Here is a 17178-nt window from a genome sequence, read left to right on the forward strand (position 1 = left end):
CATGGAGCACTGGGTGTTGTGCACAAACAGTGAATCATGGAACACTTCATCTAAAACTAATGACGTAATGTATGGGGATTAACATAAGAATAAAAAAAAATAACAAACTCATTTTGCAATGGACAAACGTCCTCAGCAGAGGCTTTACTCTAGAGTAGGGGTCGGGAAATGAAGGCCCGGGAGACCAAATCCAACCCTTCAGGCTGTTTTATAAATAAAGTTTCATTGGAACACAGCCATGCCCGTTCGTTCATACATCGTCAATGCTGCTTTCCCCTACACCGTCAGGGCTGCGTGGCTGGAGTGGAGACCATCTGACCTGTAAACCAAAGATGTTTACCGTCAGACCCTTACAGAAAAACATGCAGACCCCTGTAACAGAGGAAACCAAGAGGCCAATAAGCATAGGGAAGGGTGCCCAACATTATTAGCCAACAGGAAAGTGCAAATTAAGCCTATAGTAAGATACCCTTGCGCACCCATCAGAATGGCTAAAATGGAAAAGATTGGCACCAAGTGTGACAACGACGGGGGATGGTTGCAGCTCCCGTCCGGGAAGGCTGCTGGGGGGAGTGGCACAGCGTTGGGAAATAGCATGTCCGTGTCTAGTACAGCTGAGCATGCAGATGTCCGTGGCCGGCATCCCTGGGTGTGTACTCAGGACAAGTGAGGGCTCTGGCCACCAGGATGGTCATAGCACCTTTGTTTCTAATAGCCCCAAACACAAAACAACCCAAGTGGTCACCAGCTGCAGAAGAAATTAAACTAATTGTGCTATAGTCACGTAATGGGACAGTATGCAACAATACAAAACCCCAAACTATTGCTATACACAAGGACATGTCATAGACTCAATATTGAGCTCAAGAAAGCAGGTCCTAGAATGCAGAGTGTATGATTCCATCTCTAAATTTTAAGTGTAGTGACATGTGCCAAAGGTCAGAGCAGCAGTTACCTCTAGGGTTGGGCGATTAGTTATTGAGCGATTAGTCTTTCTGGGCCTGAAAATGTTCTGCATCTTGCTCTGGGAGTTGCTTACATGGCTGTAGACGTATGTAAAAGGTCACTGAACAGTTAAGTGCCCCTAAGATTTGAGCACCTACAGTAGAAATGGTGTATATCTCAATAAAAAGTAAAACTATTAAAGAAAAGATACTGGGGATCCATTTGGCTTTGAACCTTATGCCTATATATATATTTTTTAATTCCAGTTAGTGAACATCGAGTGCTATATTAATTTCAGGTGTACAATGTAGTGCTCATCAGGACAAGTGTACTCCCTAGTCCCCATCCTCTATTTCCCCCTTCCCCCAACTTCCTCCCCTCTGCTAACCCTCTGTTTGTTCTCTATATTCAAGAGTTTGGTTTTTTGTTGTTGTTGTTTTTCTCCTTTTCTTTTGGTCTGTTTTGTTTCTTAATTTTCCATATGAGTGAAATCATATGTCTTTTTCTGACCCACTTATTTCACATAGGATTATACTGTCTAGATCCAACTGTGTTGTTGTAAATGGCAAGATTCATTTCCTTTTTATGGCTGAATAATATTCCATTTACATTTGTGTGTGTGTGTGTGTGTGTGTGTACATACATACATAACACATCTTCTTTATCCATCCATCCATATTTGGTTCTTATAAATAATGCTGAAGTAAGCCTAGAGGTACGTGTATCTTTTCAAATTAGTTTTTTCGTATTCATTGGGTAATTACCCCGTATTGGCATTATTGGATCATATGGTAATTCTATTTTTAATTTTTTGAGGACCCTCCATATTGTTTTCCACAGAGGCTGCACCAGTTTGCATTCCCACCGATAGTGCACGGGGGTTCCTTTTTCTCCACATCCTCACCAACATTTGTTGTTTCTTGCCTTTTTGATTTTAGCCATCCTCACAGTGTGAGGTGATATTTCCTTGTGGTTTTGATTTGCATTTCCCTGATGGTGAGTGATATTGAGCAGCTTTTCATGTGTCTGTTGGCCAACTGTATGCCCTCTTTGGAAAAATGTCTGTTTATGTCTTTTGTCCATTTTTAATTGGATTATTTGTTTTTTGGGTGTTTTTTGAGTTGTATCTGTTTTTTATATATTTTGGATACTAACCCTTTGTTGGATTTGTCACTCACAAATACATTCTCCCATTCAGTAGATTGTCTTTTAGTTTTGTTGGTCGTTTCCTTTGCTGTGCAGAAGCTTTTATTTTGATGTAGTCCCAATAGTGTATTTTTGCTTTTGTTTCTCTTGCCTCAGGGGACACATCTAGCAAATGTTGCTACCCCTGATGTCAGAGACATTACTGCCTGTGCCCTCCTCTAGGATTCTTATGGTTTTAGGTCTCACATTTAGGTCTTTAACTCATTTTGAATTTATTTTTGTGTATGGTGTAAAAAAGAGGTCCAGTTTCACTCTTTTGCACATTGCTGTCCAGTTTTTCCAACACTATTTGTTGAAGAGACTTTATTCCCCACTGGATATTCTTTCCTGCTTTGTCGAAGATTAACTGACCATATAAATGTGGGTTTATTTCTGGGCTCTCCATTCTGTTCCATTGATCTATGTGTCTATTTTTGTACCAGTACCATGGCATTTTGATTACTATTGCTTTATAGTATATCTTGAAATCTGGGATTGTCATACTTCCAGCTTTGTTCTTCTTTAAGACTACTTTGGCTATTCAGGGCTTTTTTTGTTGTGGTGATGTTTTTTTTTTTTTTTTTTTTTTTTCAGTTCCATACACATTTTTAGGACTATTTGTTCTAGTTTTGTGAAAAATGCTGTTGACATTTTGATAGGGATTGCATTGAATTTGTAGATTGCTTTGGGTAGTATGGACATTTTAATAATATTTTTTCTCCCAACCCATGAGCATGGAATATCTTTATTTGTCTGTGTCCTCTTCAATTTCTTTCATCAGTGTTTTGTTGTTTTCAGAGTAAAGTCTTTCATCTCCTTAGTTAAGTTTATTCTGAGGTATTTTATTCTTTTTGGTGCAATTGTAAATGGGACCGGTTCTTAATTTCTCTTTTGCAGAGTAAAGTTTTAACTAGGATACCTTTTAGGCTTTGCCATCAGAAAAAGCAAATTTTTAGAATGTAATTGTGCATCTGTGGTAAAATTCTCCATAGTAACCCATTCTCTCCCCTTCTTATACCCTCCTCATATCCTCGCATCTCCATTGCCTTCCTGTCCCATTTCTTCAAAGCTGAGGGGACTAACTGGTGGTTCACCTGACTCTCCAGCCTGATCTCTGATGGGGACATGTCTTAAGACATGTCTTAAGCCCAATGAAGGAACCCCTGGCCCAGGCTGATGCTGCTCCATGCACTGGTGACAATCAAGAGCCTTCTCCTTCACTCAAAGTTGCATGTAGTGGGGGAAGGGTCTCCACAGTGTCACTTGTCCCAGTAGCATCCAGGTAGACAAAGCCACAGGGCCAAGACCTTTCTAGGTGAACCCAAGCCTGACTCTGCAGAGCAAACACCAGGAACCCTGGCATGCCCCAGACAGGAAAGGACCCCCACCCTGTGATGTACAGGGTGCTGGTGGATGCAGGACCACAGACGTGAAGGAAGGACAGTGAATGCAGCCCCCTCTGGTCTTGAAGCAGGGCGAAAGATTGCTAGCGGGTGATTCGGGTCGTCGGCCACACTCTGTTCCCGCAACACTCCGTTACGGTCTGACGGCTTCACACGTGCTGAGATCGTGGTTCATGTGGTTGTGGAGGGCTGGAGTCCCATCAGAAGTGTCCCTGTCCCTCCCCCACCACTGCTTGGGGGGCGCTGGTGCCCCAAGTGCTGGATGGTGTCGTGTTGGAATGGCAGGTCCACAAACGCTTTTCCCACGAGGGGCTGACTTAGTGCACTCCGCACTGACAGTGGGGGCTGCCCAGAAGTGGAAGCCATGGGACAGAGTCTCCAACCCCCTCCTGGGAACACACCCCAAACAAAGCAACCTCTGGAAGAATAAGACAGAGGTTGGAGGGCGGCAGGCGAGCATTCCCGCGTGCCTTCCTGCCCGTCACTCTTGCTCAGTCCGCAGAGCAACCACTGGGGTGGTCTCCAGCCCGCAGCTGCGGGGTCACTCCCGGAGGCTAACTCTGCACCCAGGGTCATGGGTCCAGGTCATGATGGGCTCCCTAGGGGGTGACTTCTCACATCAGTATCCAAGAGGAGGGGCTCAATGGTTCGGGGCCATTTGTCTGGCGACATCTGTCCCTAGAAGCAGGAGGGGTGCACGTCAGACAGACACACGTCTTTCCTTTCCCCGCAGCTTCGGGCTCCTTGGATTCCAGCTCTGAGCATTTGCAAGGCCTGCATTTTGAGGGCTCTGTGGCACCGCATTCGTTTGCAGTGACTGCTCTTGCAAAACACCCCAAACCAGGCAGCTTGAGACCCCAGAACTGTATTCTCTCACTGTTCTGGAGGCCACAGTTCTGTAATCAGGGTCCGTCAGGTTCCGTCCCTTCTGGAGGCCCAAAGGGACATCCTTTCCATGCTTTTGTCCCAGCTTCTGGGCGCTGCGGCCAAGCAGGGCATTTCTGGGCTCGAAGCTGCTTCACCGAAGTCCCTGTCCCCGGCTGACCCGGCTTCCCTCCTGCCAGTCTGAGTCCGCCCGCTCCGCCTGTAAGGACACCAGTCGTGTTGGATCAGGCCTGTGCCATAGCCCAGTATGACCTCATCTCAACTAATTATGTCTCCAGAGACCCTATTTCCAAATAAGCTCACTTTCTGAGGCTCCAGGCAGACATGAATCTGAGGGGATGTTATTCAAGCCCGTACGGGCACCAAGCACCAAATGGGTGCATCTGTCACCTCGTTCTGCATGAGGCAGAAAGAACTCCGGTGACCACACCCTAGAGAGAACCTCAGGCCACACGTTGGAAAGGACAGGGGCCAGGACTAGGTGAGGAGGCCAGGGCTAGAGAGCACGTTGCCATGGTGATTGTGTTTCGTGTCCATCATGGTTCCCCAGCTCCCACGGGGTCCTGTCCTTCCCTCCATGGGTCTGGGTTATTCACGTCAAAGCATCTTACACACAGGGCCTGTGGGTGGCCAGCAGCCTTTCCTCCTCACCCGATAGTTTGGGGTCCATCAGAAGCCCGGTAGTAGGCTTGTCGCTCTGGGAGGGGAAGGAACAGCCTGCCCTTCCAGGAGGGTGCACAGCCCGTGAGTCCTGGGTGAGGGAGCACCCTCGATTTGTCAATCTAGCAATGGATGGAGGACCCTTCTAAGCCTAACCCAGGGCACAGTCACTCACACAGTTTCCCAGAGGGTCAACCTTTGGTGGTTAGACAAGAGTTCGGGTGGGGTTTTATGTCAAGGGATGGCAGAGCCTGGGGATTTAGTGTCCTCACTATGATGTCATGAACCTCAGGATGGGGTGGGGTTTGGCTTTGAGAACCCTGCCTGGGAGCTGAGCACAACAATGTCCCCATGCCCACCCAGGGAGAGGACAACTGTCATGGGCAGTGAGGGACCCCAGAGGGAGAATGCCCTGCAGTGCCAGAAACAGGGAAGCTTGTCACTGTCCTTATACTTGTAAGGTAGGAGCCTGAGTGTGGCCAACTGAACCTGTGAGCTGTCTCACCTTGTCTGTTCTGATGGACTCTGTGACTTTGGACAGTGCCTTCTCCTGAAGACAGGGTTTGCTATCAGCAGAACTATTATAAAATATAACCAGCAGGATTCTTTCATATGCAGGTGGTAGAAACTTATCTCAACCTGCTTAAGCCTCAAAGGGGACTCAGGTTAGGTCCTTTCTGAGACTCGGAAAGAAGCTTCAGGAACAGCTGGATCAAGGGTCCAGGTATCAGGATTTTGTTTCTTGCTGTCTTTTGGCTCTACTGTTTTCTCTGTGATAGCTTATGTTCTCGGAGGATTTCCAAAAGCAACATGATGGCCGTTGGCACCCCAAGATTAGAGTATTCTAGGTGCTTGTGAGTCAGGAGAGAGGTTCTCTAGCGGGACAAGATTGCCCGTTAGGACAGGAGCCCTGGACAGCGTAATTGGGAACAGTACATGTGCACAGGGTGTGCATCTATTCCGACTCCTGTTCGCACCCTCCCAGCGTTGAGTTTCTGGGCTCCAGAAAGCTAACTGCACAACCTTGCCTTGCTCACCAGACTAGGCTGTTTTGTGTCCCGTGGTTTTGCCTGTGTGTGCCTTCTGCCGGAAATGCCTTTGCGCCATCCACCTGCCCCCACTCGCTCCTAGCCCATCATCATCTAAGGATCCTTCCTACTCCATGTCTGGTCCCAGCATAGAGCTCACGTGGGGGCCGTGCAAGCTCTCAGCTCCACAACTTGAAATCAAAATCTTTCTGTAACAAGGTCTCCAAGATTTTCACATGCTCTTTCAAGTGTGAAAGCACCACTGATAACCGCTGCTTATCCATCAGTGTTCAGCTCAGAGGCCACCTCCTCCAGAGAGCCCCCCTGCCCTGCCACCCCACCCCAGCCTGTAGCAGGGACAGTTAGAGAGCCACGGCGGCCCAGTGCCAAAGACATCGTAGAAGCTGCAGAGATTCTCACTACATATGTGGGCGCAAATGCAGGCAGTAACACACACAGGCACACTTTGGGTCAAAGAGAGTCATGATTGCGGGTCGTTCTCCAAATTGCTCCTGAACCCTCTTCTGTCTGCCCTGTGCCCAAGGCTGACTCCTGTCTGCTCTCCAGGCCCTCTGGGGGCGGCCCTGCACCATTCCTGGGACAGCCCCCCACTGGGCTCAGCAGATGCCACCTCCCTGTCCTCCCTCCAGGCCCAGGGGTGGGACCACCTCCCCCTGTGGCTGGAGGCTGGGAGCCCCCTCCTTGGTCCTGCCCTACTCCCTGCTTCAGCTGGGGACTGTCCCCTGGCCTCTTCCTCCAGACCCTGTGGGAGAAGCGCTTCTGCCTGGGATCTTCCCTGGTCCATTTGGAGACTCTGCTCTCTGTGCAGAAGATCAAGGAGACTTTCCTCTCTTTACACATTGCACACACACGTTTTTTTCCTTTCAGTAATTTATTTATCTACAAGCAATTAATGAAATTGTCAATTCTATTTTTACATTTTCCAGGTACTCAAAAAACAACTACAATAGTCTAGATTCTGCATTCTGGGGTGTGCGCGTGTGCACGTGTCCACGTGCATGGGAGTGTATGCTTGTCTTCGGGAGAAAACGTTGTATTTTGACTGCTTAAAATATATAAGTGTTAAACAATAAATAGTATCATAAACAAAACAACAAAGATTAAGAAAAAAATCACGGAACAAGGAAGAAATGGTTGCAGATTCTTAAGCTTTCCTATCTATAAGTTTAAGATTAAATTAATCCCATGAATTTAGGACTAAAATAAGAATTAAAGACTAAAATATGAATTCATAAAACAACTACAATAGTCTAGGTTTGCATCCTGGGGTGTGTGCGTGTGCACGCGTCCACGTTCATGGGAGTGTATGCTTGTTATCAGGAGAAAAGTTTGTATTTTGACTGCATAAAATTCACAAATGTTAAACAACAAACAGTATCTTAAACAAAACAACAGAGGCTAAGAAGAAAAAAATTGCAGAACAAGGAAGAAATGGTTGCAAATTCCTAAGTTTTCCTATCTATAAATTTAAGACTAAACTATTGCTATGAATTTAGGACTAAAATATGAATTCAGAACTAAAATATGAACTTAGGACTAAAATGTGAATTTAGGACTAAAATTTGAATTTAAGACTAAAATTTGAATTTAGGACTAAAATTTGAATTTAGGACTAAAATATGAGTTTTAGGACTAAAATTTGAATTTAAGACAGCACAAACTCTTTCATACAGTTTGAGTGAGATGTTTTGTTTAAGGTTTTTCTGCTCTCTTTTTTTAAGGCAATCACATAAATACTGAGTTATTTCTGCGGAACTGTAACCCTAGTCCTAGAGCACAGAAATGGTCTTGTTTGAAAGTCTCTGTCTATGTCCACAATTGAGGATGTCTTCAGTCCCAGTGGCATTAATTTAAATCCGACCACCATACCTACAGCCGAGAGTTCTAAAGCGTCCGGCAGGGAAGCTATGTATTCATGACAATGTGGACAAAGCTCTAGTTACACAGTCTGTGATGGGGTTCCACCGCTATCCTGCAGAGAGTCACTGTGGCATCAGTTCCGAAATGGTAGCCGTTTCACTAGAGAGAGAGCCATCAGACGTTCTTCACGGAGCTCTGCGCAGATGCTGAGCCGGGCTTTGGCTGCTCAGAGCCCGGCTGCCCTGAGCCCGGTCACCCTTGCTGGCGACTCCGGGTCCCGGGGCCCTCACGGTGGACCTCCCATCCCCCCTGGGGGCCTGATGACCCCGGGTACCCCCTGACACTTCCCAGCCTGCGTGGGCTGTGGGCGGAGCAGCAGGACCAAGAGGGTCCCTCAGGACAGGCCGGCAGCTGGACTCCACACCGGCTAGCATCCGCCTCAAGTGATCATTCTCTTTCCTTAGCTCCTGGAACTCCCTCTCTCTGGATGCAGCCACCACCCAGCTCTTCGCGACTCTGTCCTGATGGAAGAGGACCAGCTTGCGATGATAGTAGGAGGTGGTTCTCTCCAGCTCTTTGCCCAGGTCTTGGGCCATCTTCTTGTAGAGGTTGCGAATCTGGCACGTGAATTCATTTCTCTGTGCACGCTGGCCAGTTTCTTCTTCATTTCCAAGCACTGAGCTTGCGCCTGAAACGCTTTTCGGTCAAGTTGCAGGATGTATTGCTCCTGTTCATCCAGGGGGTTCTGAAGTTTCAGCTTCAGCGGCTGAATCTCCTTGTCCAGCTGTGAAGTTTCCTTCTGCAAAGAGGCTTCCTGGGTTTGCAGGCTGTGGATTTGTCGTGTCAGCTCCACGATCTCTTGCCTTTCTGCCCACAGTCGTCTGGCTCTGTGTTGCTGTTCCCCTTCGGGACTTGGAGGGGACCCAGGGCAGCCAGCATCCTCAGGGACGCCCTTCAGATCCACTGCTGCCCGATGGGCGGGCTGATCACCATTTCCTGCTCCCCTCTTTGGCTGGACTCCCTGGGTCCCAGCACCGTTGTGCTCTGCAGGGAGGTCAGGCGGGGGGACGGCCTGCAGCCCGGGTCCGGCCCTGGACGGGGACTGGCTGGCTTGATCTTTCGGGACCAGCTCCATGCATGCCTTCGACGGCTCCAGCCTTTCTTCCTCCTCCTTCTCCTGCCCTTTCTGCCTCTATCTCGAAACTTCTTGGTTGAGCGGTTCGGGACCTTCTGGAAAAGGAGTGTTTTCACTCTGATCCTTCGTTCTTTTCGTCAGAAGCTGTTTTCCATCCTTCTCCGATGTTCTGAGGATGGGTTTTTCCCTAGGGACCTGGGGCAGGTCGGGAGGCTGGTCCAGTTCCTTCAGTACCTTCCTCAAAAAGTTGACAGTGTCCCTATCCACCAGCCTGCTCAGTTCTGTGTTCATTGCCGACAAGCACAGGGCTTGTAACAAGGGAGGACTGGCCACCACCGCGGGCGGCCTGAGGGCGGCCTCGGCTTGTGTGGTTGGGCCACTCTCCTCACGGCGGGCTCCACACACTTCGTGGCGGGCAGAGCCCCTGTGGCCCAGTGCCTTCGCGCTTCTTCGAGTGAGTTGTCTCTTCACTAGGAGAACCAGCAGCACAGTCCATATGAGCACCGCACAGGGCAACACGGGGAGACTCGGGGTGTGTCCCCAGCTTTCAGAAATCAGCTGCAGCGCCCCCCACAGGTGCTCCAACACCAGCTGGCAAGTGGATCTGGTGGCCAAGAGGGCGCCCTCCATGGCTGCGTCAGGCTCCACAGCTCTGTCTCCAAGTGCCAGAGTCCTGTGGCCACAACGGACCACTGAGAATCCTGTGGAGAGTTCCACCTATGAGGTCAACGGTGCCCGGCAACCAGGGCAGAGCAGTTGGGCTGGGGGAGGGGAGGCCAGCCAGGTTCCAGAAAACAGTTGCCCCTGACTTTGCCATGAAGTAGGAAGTTGTCTCAATCACACAAGCCCTGGGGGAGGTGGGAAGGGCTGATCCCGGCCCGGAGCCCAGCCACTCAGGCCCACCTGGCACTACAGCAAACCTAGGGGCTCAAGGCAGGGCCAGGTCACGTCCGTCCGTGCGCACAAGACAATCAGGGCAAAGTGTTCAGGCCTCCTTCCCGGGCGAGGCCCGTTCTCCTGATCTGAAGTTTCCCTTGGCTTCAGGGACTCCTGGTCCTGTCTGCAAATGTCCCAGGGATCTCCCTCCATTTTTAATTGCATCACATTAATAGCCTTTTTGATTTCAACACGCGCAGATTTTAGTTCTTTCATTTCTCCAGAAAGAGATTCTGTAGTGTCTTCTATGCTTTTTTCAAGCCCATCTATTATCTTTATAATCATTATTCTGAACTCTAGTTCTGACATCTTACTTACCTCCATACTGATTAGGTCCTTGGAAGTCAGTACTGCCTCTTGTTCTCTTTTGTTGAGGTGAGTTTTTCTGTCTTAGACCATTTTGTCCAGGAAGAATAGATGAATGAAAGAACAAAATACCACAATGACAGCAATGACCCCAGAGAAATATACACTAAACAAATCAGGAGAGATCTTAAACTAAAAAAAAAAAAAATTGAAATTAAAGAATCAAAAGGAGAATATAACCAGAGGTGAACAGAATAGAGCAATACACTGGATCCTGTGTGTATTTTGGTCTGTTTGTTAGAAAACTAGATCCCAAAATTGTAAAGTAAGAAAAACTTATGTGTGTACAATAATAAAATAAAATACAGTGAAAGAATAGAATGTAACTGTAGACATGAAAATTAAAAAAGAAAAAAATGAAAAAAAGAAGACAGGAATATAAACAGGTGAACAGAACAGAGCTATACATTATATCCTGAGCGTATTTTGTTCAGTTTGTTTGAAGAAACTACATCTCAAAATTATAAAGAAAGAATAACATATATATACAAAAATAACATTAAATACATTGAAAGGATAGAATGTAAGTGTAAAGATGAAAGTACAAAAATGACTTTAAGAAAACAAAACAAAACAAAGACAAAAAAGAGAGAATACGATCAGATAGGTGAAGAGAAGAGAACCATATGCTAAATTCTGGGTGTATTTTGGTCTATTTGTTAGAAGAAACTGCATCCCAAAATTGTAAAGAAAGAAAAACTTATATATATACAAAAATAAAATTAAATACAATGAAAGGATAAAATGTAAGTGTAAAAATGAAAAAAAAGATTTTAAAAAAAGTTGATAAAGTAAGAAATTGGTTGAATAATGAAAGAGAAAAAAATTAAAATAAAAGACTTCTCAATTTCCTATGGCTGCTATAATCAATTATTACAAACACGGTGGCTTGAACACAGTTCTGGAGGCCAAGAGCATGAAGTCAAGGAGTCAGCAGGGCCATGCTCCCTCCAGCCATTCTAGGAGGGAATCCTTCTTTGCCTCTTCAGTTCTGGTGTCTGTTCTCATTCTTTGGCTTGTGACATTGTCACTCTAATCTCTGACTCTGCTGTCCCATAGTGTTCCCTTTTGTGCGTCCATCTTCTTCTGTTTGTTAGAAGGACACCTATCATTGGATTTAGTGTGCACCTGGGCAATCTACAATGATCTCTCGATATCCTTAACTTAATTACATCTGTGTACTCTATATCTAAATATGATCACATTCACAGGCTCCAGGAGTTAAGATGTTGACATATCATTTTGCGGGCCACCATTCAATGCACTACAGAAGTAATACATTCACTTACTATTCTTTTAGTAACTGCAATCAAAGGTAAAAAGTATGCCTTTGACTTACTACAGACAAATATAAATTAGAGCCTCTGATCTTTTCCCAGAAAATATGAGGACACTAGAATACTTTAACTTCATTTACTACTCCCACAATCTACATATCATTGCTGAACTATATTTTATTGTATTCACTGTAAGCCCAAGAAGGCAGTGGAATATAAGGAACAATGCAGAGGATCATAGGGGAAGGGAGGAAAGATCAGAGAAGGAGACAAACCGTGAGAGACTCTTGACTCCAGGAAAAAAACTGAGGGTTGTGGAAAGGGAGGTGGGTGGGGGGATGGGGTAATTGGGTGATGGGATTTTTAAGGAGGGCACGTGTTGTGATATGCATTGGGTGTTATATGCAACTAATGAGTCATTGAACACTACACGAAAAACTAATGATGTACTATATGTTGGCTAATTGAATTTAAATTTTAAAAAAAGAATGCATTATCACTCTGGAAAACTGTATGGAGGTTCGTCAAAAAGTTGAAAATAGAGCTACCCTATGATCCAGCAATTACACTACTGGGTATTTACCCCAAAGATACAAAGGTAGGGTTCCGAAGGGGTACATGCACCCCGATGTTTATAGCAGCAATGTCCACAATAGCCAAACTGTGGAAAGAGCCAAGATGTCCATCGACAGATGAATGGATAAAGAAGAGGTGGTATATATATACAATGGAATATTATGCAGCCATCAAAAGGAATGAGATCTTGCCATTTGCAACGACGTGGATGCAACTGGAGGGTACTATGTTGAGTGAAATAAGTCAAACAGAGAAAGACATGTATCCTATGATCTCACTGATATGAGGAATTCTTAATCGCAGGAAACAAACTGAGTGTTGTTCGAGTGGGGGGTGGGTTGGGAGGGATGGGGTGACTGGGTGATAGACACTGGGGAGAGTATGTGCTCTGGTAAGCTCTGTGAATTGTGCAAGACTGTTGAGTCTCAGATCTGTACCTCTGAAACAAATGCAATATATGTTAAGAAAAAAAAAAAAGAAGAAGGTAGCGGGAGGGGAAGAATAAAGCGGGGGAAATCGGAGGGGTAGACGAACCATGAGAGACAATGGACTCTGAAAAACAAACTGAGGGTTCTAGAGGGGAGGGGGTGGGAGGATGGGTTAGCCTGGTGGTGGGTATTGAGGAGGGCACATTCTGCATGGAGCACTGAGTGTTATGCACAAACAATGAATCATGGAACACTTCATCTAAAACTAACGATGTAATGTATGGGGATTAACATAAGAATAAAAAAATAAATTAAAAAAAAGAAGGCATTATTATTGCTTTACACAGTTAATACATGGGCAGCACAACAAAATAGACAGAAATATTAAATTTTGGAAGTATCTAATTAATGAATATTTTTTTTTTCTTCAAGAGGAAAAGGATCAATTGGATTTATTTTTTCAAGTGGATCTTTTTTATTTATCCATGTTTTTACTCTACAAATGCTTATTTAGTGTCTTCTCTGTGGCAGGGATTGGGAATAGAGGAGCAAACATGGCAGACAAATTCTCCAAAGCTTGGGTTATAAAACTGTTGAACTGGAATTTTTGCCTGGAGAGGATCTCTAAGATTATCCGGTAAAGTGTATTGCGATGTTGAGGAATCTGAGGTTTAGTAGGTTGAATGACTTTCTGTTCCAGGAGGTCACACAATCAGAACCATGGGGTCCTTAAGCTCCCCATGTAGTGTTTCTAATCTCTAGAGCAGACATGAGCTACCCACTGCATTTGAAGCAGGCAAGGCTATGTGGGCTCCAGCAGAAAACTGTTTTATGGACACAATGCATCTTCACCCCTTGGAAACTATCTCATAAATGTATATCTTTGGTCAAATATAATACCCATGACCGATTCCGGAAAAAAAACAAGATCTGTGGAAGGTTCTAGTCGTGGAAAACTTTAATATGTTATTAGTAATGATCATAAGAGTTAGTATCTCTTGAGCACACACAATATGCCAGGGGCTGTGTTAAGAGTTTTGTGGGGGCATTCAGGTCTCATGACAGCTTTATGAAGTTGGTGTCATGATGCTCATCCTTCTTTTAAATGTGAGGACGTTGACACCAGCCTGTTCAGGTGGTGACATGGCGAATGGTGCAAACAGGTGCTCACCTGGAGAACTGGGCCTTCTCCAACTCTAGGCAGTCCCAGATGTGAGTGCTGATCGACAGAAGATGCAGCTGTTCTTTCCAGGAGTTCCCTGAGCTGTTCTAGCAAATTCCCAAGATCACACCAGTCCTCCCAGAGAGAAGGGGAGAGAAGAGTGGCCTAGTCCTTTCCCCCTTCTCTTAAATCTCTTGCTAGAATGCTGCCCTTGATGGTTCTTCTTTCACGTATTGAAGTAGTATTTTCCATCTAAATGTGGCCATTGCATCAGGAAGAGGGGGAGCTATGAAAACAGTCAATGTGTCCCATGTGGTTTGTCCACGCGGTGTTGGTACAGTGACACAGTGAAGGCAGGCGGCGGGGCAGGCACCTTGGCAGCAGGAGGTGGCAGGAAGCGTCGGCAGGAAGCGAAGGCAGGCGGCAGTGGCAGCGGGCCGGCAGGTGGTGACAGGAAGCGGCGGCAGGAAGCGAAGGCAGGCGGCGGGGCAGGGGGCATTGGCGGCGAAAGGCGGTGACAGGAAGCGGCGGCAGGAAGCGAAGGCAAGCGGCGGGGCAGGGGGCAGCGGCGGCGGCAGGTGGTGACAGGAAGCGGCGGCAGGAAGTGAAGGCAGGCGGCAGGGCAGGCGACAGTGGCAGCAGGCAGCAGCACGGGCAGGCTGTGGTAAGCAGTGGCTGGCAGTCAGGCAGCCACAAGCAAGGGAGGCGGGCGGTGCGAGGAGGTAGCAGGCGTCGGCGGCAGGAAGCGGTGGGACGCAGGCAGCTGGGGCGGCAGGCAGGCAAGCCCCGGCAAGCGGCAGGCAGGCGGCAACAGGAAGCAGCGGCAGCGGTGTCAGGAGGCAGTGGCAGGAAGCGGTGACAGACAGCAGAGGCAGGTGGCGCGGGAAGGTGGCAGGAGGAGGCAGGCTGCAGCGGAGGCAGGCAGTGGGGGCAGCGGGCTGCAGGCGCCAGCGGTAGGCAGGCAGTGGCGGCAGATAAGAGGTAGCAGGTGCAGGCTGCAGTAAGCAGCGGCTGGCAGGCAGGCCACGGCAGGTAAGGGCCGCGGGTGGTGCAAGGATATAGCAGGTGGTGGCAGCAGGCAGGTGGCAGACATCAGCATTAGGCAGGCGGCAGCTGTGGCGATTGGCAGGTGGCAGCGTTAGGCCGGCGGTGCTGTCAGCGGTGGGGTTAGGCAGGCAGCTTTGGCATGCATTCTCGGGGTTAGGTAGCTGGGCCCGGTGGAACCAGGCTGCGGCAGCAGACGGCGGTGGCAGGCAGGCGGCCACGGATGCGGCGGGCAGCAGGCGGCGGGCGCAGGCAAGGGCGGTGGGTTGCAGAAGGCAGGTGGCGGCGGCAGGCAGAGGTAAGTGGCAGCAGGGGGCGGCAGTGGTAGTACTGACTGGTGGCGGCAGCAGGCATGCGGTGGCAGGAGGCGGTGGCAGGCAGCGGCAGGCAGGTGGTGGAAGTCGGTGACAGGTGGCAGCGGGCAGCAGCAGAGGTGGCAGTGGTGACAGCACCAGCGGGTGGCGTCCTCGCCTGCAGTGGCTACAGGGGCGGCAAGGGCTGCAGGGGCGCCAGCTTTGGGCAGCCCCGGGTCATTGGGTGGCAGTGTGTGGCAGCCTCAGCAGCAGGTGGCATTGGCTTCAGCCGGAGTCACGGGCGGGGGAAGCAGGCGCCGCGATAGGGGCGGGGTCAGCAGCAGGCGGGTCAGCGTTGGCAGCGTGGGTCAGCGTGGGGAGGGGCGCCGGAAGCGCCGGCGGGCATCTGCGGGTTACGCGGCGGCGTCCCCGGCGTTAGCGGCGTCCGCGGCGTTCGCGGCGTCAGGAGTAGTGCTGGCGTCAGTCGGCTTCAGCGTTGGGCAGCAGAGGAAGCTCCGGGCAGCAGAGGCAGCAGCAGGAGTATCAGCAGCGAGCGGCGGCAGCGGTAGGTCCCGGGTTAGTGGGGGTCAGTATGTGGCAGCGGGAGGCGGTGGAGGCAGGGGAGGCAGGGGGCGGCAGTAAGCGGTGGGGGCAGGGAGGCAGGTAGCGGCAGGCAAGTGTGGTGGGCGGCGGCGGTAGGTGATTGCAGGCGGCGGCAGGAAGCGGTGGCGGGCTTGGGTAAGAAGCGGCAGGCAGGCAGGCGGCGGCGGCAGGCAGGCAAGGGCCACGGGCGGTGGAAGGAGGTAGCAGGCGGCGGCGGCGGCAGTGGGCGGGGGCAGGCAGGCTGCGGCAGGCAGCTGGCAGACAGTTGCAGGCAGGCTGCAGCACTGGGGGTACGCAGTAGCCGCAGGTGGCAACAGGCAGTGGCAGCAGGAAGTGGCAGCGGGCAGTGGTGGGGTCAGGTAGTGGCGGCCGGCAGGCCCCGGCTATGGGCAGGCAGGGGGCGGCAGCGGCAAGAGGTGGCAGACGGGGGCAGGCAGTGGTAAGCGGCGGCAGGCGCAGGTCCAGGCAGCAGCGTTAGGTAGGCGGCAGCGGTAGGCATGTGCTGGCGGGGGGCTGCCGTGGCGGGTAGTGGTAAGTGGCAGTAGGCGGGGGTAGGCGGCGATGCTGCAGGCCGTGGCGGGCTGCAGGCAGCAGGGGCCAGGCAGGAAGCGGCGGCTAACAGTCGCAGCCGGCCGTAAGCGGTGGCAGAAAGCGGCGGCAGGGGCAGGTGTCAGGGGGATGCGGGCCGCAGCGGCGGCAGGCAGTGAGGGCAGCAGACAGCAGCGGCGGCAGGTGGCAGCGGCTGGCGGTGGGGCCAAGCGGGCTGCAGGGGGCAGCGGCAGCAGGTGGCGGCGGTAGGCAGGCAACGTTGGCAACCATCGTCGAGGTTAGGCAGCGGAGGCTGGTGGCAGTAGCCGCAGATGGCAACAGGCGGTGGTGGCAGGTAGCAGTGGCAGGCGGTTGGCGGGGACAGGTGGTGGCCGCAGGCAGCAGTGTTAGGAAGGCGGGAATTGCAACTGTTGGGAGGCGGCAGTAGTAGGCATGCGTTGGTGGCGGACTGCGGTGGCGGGCAGTGGTAAGCGGCAGCAGGCGGCGGTGGTAAGGAAGCGGCAGCGGGCCGTGGCGGGCAACCGGCAGCGGTGTCAGGCGGCAGTGGCAGGAAGCGGTGGCAGACAGCGGAGGCAGGTGGCACGGGAAGGTGGCAGGAGGAGGCAGGCTGCAGCGGAGGCAGGCAGTGGGGGCAGCGGGCTGCAGGCGCCAGCGGTAGGCAGGCAGTGGCGGCAGGTAAAAGGTAGCAGGTTCAGGCTACAGTAAGCAGTGGCTGGCAGGCAGGCCACGGCAGGTAAGGGCCGCGGGTGGTGCAAGGATATAGCAGGCGGCGGCAGCAGGCAGGCGGCGGGGACAGGCAGGTGGCAGAGAGCAGCATTAGGG

This window comes from Mirounga angustirostris, unplaced genomic scaffold (assembly GCF_029215605.1).
Source record: "Mirounga angustirostris isolate CCGP_5_RB_7025 unplaced genomic scaffold, mMirAng1.0.hap1 SCAF_14, whole genome shotgun sequence".
Lineage (NCBI taxonomy): Eukaryota > Metazoa > Chordata > Mammalia > Carnivora > Phocidae > Mirounga > Mirounga angustirostris.